Raw genomic sequence first — 4321 nt, 5'->3', positions numbered from 1 at the left:
AAAAATTAGCCCATGCCCAAACTACAACAGCACATCTGGGGCTAACGTGCAGTTTTTAATCTTCCCCAGAAAAAAAAAAAGAATGATCCAATTCATTCCCGAGTAACCTTGATCACCGAAAGACCCAGCTGTTCACTGCTGTTCGCTCATCTCGTACAAGCCATTAAAACTCGCACAAAATGAACTTCATAAATTCTCGAGGATAAAATTATATCTAATATCCATGTAGTGGAGTGATAAGACTCACTGTGTCATTTCAGCCGCGCAGTTTCTGGTCCATTAGTGTAATATGAGTCAACTGAATGGATCAAAGTGCAAAGCATGCTGTGAAAACTTGTTTTTTTTCTCTCTCTGTGATACAACATTTCAAGTAACTCTTCAGAATTACTGTATTATTTAATTTAAAGCTGAATAAAAACAGTAATGCAGTTGTTAGATGGCTGCACTGGTGCAGGGGAGAACAAGAAGGCTCTGGGTTCTCTCTGGTCTTCTTGCTTCGTCCCCAAGTCCAAACATATGCATGCTGGGTTACATAGAGCTTTAAATCGGCCTTAGGTGCAAATGGTTGTCTTTAAATGTTAGCTCTATGATAGGCCGGTGACTCCAGAAGGGTTTTCCCAGCAAGACTCCAATGCTATCAGGGAATCACTCCAAACCACTAACATGGTAAACTTCATACGGTTAGTGAAAGTCAGTATTCATAACCAAATTCATAAAGATGACCACCGAGGAAAGTATTACGATATTTATGTATTTACCGTATAAAGAGCTGTGAAGACTGGAAACGCCTCTTCTATTAACTGATTACTTAGAACACTTTAGGGAGCAATGTAGCCAGCAAGTATTTTCATAACGGGCTTCCTGGATCATGTGCCATCCCACGTTCACATTCAGATTCAGTCAAATAAATAAAGAAAGCAAAGCCGATTTTTAAAAAAAGAAAAAAGGAAAACATTGTAAGATGGTAGCCAATGCTTTCAAGAAAGCCAATCAGCCGATGTGCTACTCTTCTGCTCTCAGACTGTTTACTTGGATGAAGCCAAAGTCCGTTAAAACATCCATCCACTGACTCATCCACTCAAACAGGACCGGGGAAGATTCTCTCAGCAGACTTGAAATGAAAACCAAAAAATGTTAAGATGTCTACAGATGTCTGATTATTACTGTGTAAAGCTTCAAGCATGAAGTAATTGCCAGAAAATTATCATTTTTTGCTGCTGTTGCTGTCATATAAATAAGAAAGGGGCTGCTGAGTGAGCTACGCTGACTTATGTCACTTATGTCACACTGAAAAATTCCCCTAAATCTTGTTTTATTTATTGCTCTCTAGTTTGTTTGTTTTTTTACCATTTGCCCCTTCGAGTGATACACACTCACTTAACTACAGGTGTGACCTATTTGTTAATGACTCTCACAACATATAATTTTAATTACAGGACAAACACCACGCTCAATCCGAGTAAAACGTCACGCCTGTGTCACAACATATGGTAAATGGTAAATGGCCTGTATTTGTATAGCGCTTTTCTAGTCCCTAAGGACCCCAAAGCGCTTTACACAACCTGTCATCCACCCATTCACACACTGGTGATGGCAAGCTACATTGTAGCCACAGCCACCCTGGGGCGCACTGACAGAGGCGAGGCTGCCGGACACTGGCGCCACCGGGCCCTCTGACCACCACCAGTAGGCAACGGGTGAAGTGTCTTGCCCAAGGACACAACGACCGAGACTGTCCAAGCCAGGGCTCGAACCGGCAACCTTCCGATTACAAGGCGAACTCCCAACTCTTGAGCCACGATCGCCCCATATGGCATCCACAGACAGAGACAATGGAAAAAAATATTAAGGAACGTTTTTTAATTCTCTGCTGAGCAACCTCTGAACTGTGACGTGCTGCTCAGATTTAACACATACTACTCGCTGAATTGCAGACTGTTGCGATTCGCCTTTGCTAACTTAATAAAAGTAAACACATTTCATCTGCTGCTTATTTAAACATTCATTTTAATAGCTGAAAACAAAACCTAAGAATAAGCACGGGCAGTCAGGATGGGGCTGCTGGTGAAGTGGGCGGGCCCTGGCCCCATGAGGCCCACCCACATCACTCCGGTGGGGTCTTATTCCTGCAAAATGTGGTGATTTAGTTCCTGCTAATGCAAACTGAGCTTTTCCTATACTGTTGAAGCTTCAGATTAAATACTTTATTACAAAATAAGCACATACAGTTTTAAGTGGGCTTAAAACTTACAGCTAAAATGCACTTTTTCATTTCATGACCTGTTGTTAAACAGCTCAACACACAGTCTTACCTAAAGACTCACTGAAACCATTTGATTATTCATTGATTTATTGAAAAAATGGAAACGTATTCTAACTGCTAGTCCAATAACCAAAAGATGTTTTAAGGATCTGGAACCATTTTTAGATTGTAAATATCTCCTATAAATAAAACTTCTCAGTTTTATTAAAACTCTTGGCGGTTTACCGTCGGTCAGAAGAGTAAATCATGTCATCTGAACACTTCACAAACACAAGCACAAGCCAGCCAGGTCGTATGACATCATAAAATCCACACAAGGGTCAATTTAAATGTTATTACAAAAAGGAAACATGGAGTACAGCCTTTTTTCATTTTCACTTTCACAGCTCTATAACCAAATTGAAGAGCTTCACACTTTCTCTCAGACCTGAACATGGTTTGTTTTAAAAAGGTTTTCGCACAGCGACAGAAGCTTCATTAGTTCTTAAAGGAATTTTGAAGCCTACACCCCCCTAACCGGTTGTGGATGGCGCCATCTGGGAGATGGGCGGCTTGGCTCCTCTGAGATCGTCTGTCAAGCCTTAGTGCTGCCTCGCCTGTTTGGCTTCGTCTCTGTGGGATTCTCTGTAGATTCAGGTTGCTTTCTTCTTCGTCTTTGTTTTACTTCGGTATCTCGTGGACCACATGGACTAATGGGTTGCCTGCCACATGGGTAACGTGGCTGTGCATTAGACGTCTCTGCTAACAAACATTTATGAGTCCGCACATTGTTAATTTCTTAGCCTTGACTTTTGTTTAAAAATGTAGAAGTTAAAAAGCTTTTATCTAATTTTTAAGCAACTCTAGAAAAGAAGATGAAGCGTTATTGCCAAAATTAGCTCTGAGCAAATATCTACCTAGTTCACTCGCCTCACGGAGCGACTTCCTTGTTAAGTTTTCCTGCTTCTCTCCTGACAAATGTGAAACAGCATCTTTGGTCATTAAACCTAAAGTAAGACAAATACGAGTAGAAAAAAGGAAGTTTTACAGAGAAGCAACTGGCTGCATGACTTTCAAATTTTTTATGGATCCCATTTGAGTCTGAAAAGAACAAAATAGGGTGAAATCGGGAAGCAATTGAGCAGCTGATCTAATGTAGCCATGCCCAACTAACCAGACCTTTCCCGGAAAGTGAGTACATACCACAGTGTGTGCAAAGAAGAGAGAAAGGAGAGTGGAGAGAGAGAAATACATTCTTAAATGCTAATACGTGAACAAGGTCCAGGTGTACAGGAGACAGGCAGAAGAGGTACCATCTGCTTATCTGGACAAGGCATGCCAAATATGAAATATTCATTATGATTCATAGACACACACACACACACAGCCATACCATGCATACTGCATTTCAGCAGGGTTCGAGGCTACGGACATCCATATGCAATAAGCTGGGAGCTGGATGTAGCTGTCGGGATGTGTGAGAAAGAGAGACCGAGTGCCCACATAAAATAACTGTCTGGGTTTCAGTGCGGCTGTTGTCATGGCTCTGTGACTAATTCCTTCATGCCAGCTCTAGTTAGGAGCGTTTAGCCTGTCATTGCTGGGCTACTATATGACTGTGTTATTCCAAGGGAAAAAAGAAACGTCCCCACCATTCCCACCCATAAATGTTTTCATAGTATTTTTGTGTATGTGTGGATTTTTGGATTTATTTCCAGCAGTTCTGTAAAGTAAAAGATTTGTCCACAGTTTTAAATATATGGATGATAAAGATTCTGAGAATAAAGGAATTATTTGTGAACATTTAAACAAGGTTAAATTATATATATAAAGGATGAAGCCCCTATGACACCCATGTGAGTGATTGAAGTCTGATGTTGACGCTTCAGTGTAACATCTCAGCCCCCATCTTTCTGGATGCCTTGAAGGCCGTTGATACTCGAACTGCTGCAGTTTTAAATTTTATTTTCTGGCTGGTAATTTTTCAAAAATTATTGCAGTGTTTTTGTCTTTATATCAGGTCTCCAATTATATTAATTTTATTTAAAAAAAATGTATACTATATTTTCACGTTTGTTT

Source organism: Astatotilapia calliptera, chromosome 22 (assembly GCF_900246225.1).
Source record: "Astatotilapia calliptera chromosome 22, fAstCal1.2, whole genome shotgun sequence".
NCBI lineage: Eukaryota > Metazoa > Chordata > Actinopteri > Cichliformes > Cichlidae > Astatotilapia > Astatotilapia calliptera.
This window is presented reverse-complemented; position numbering follows the sequence as displayed.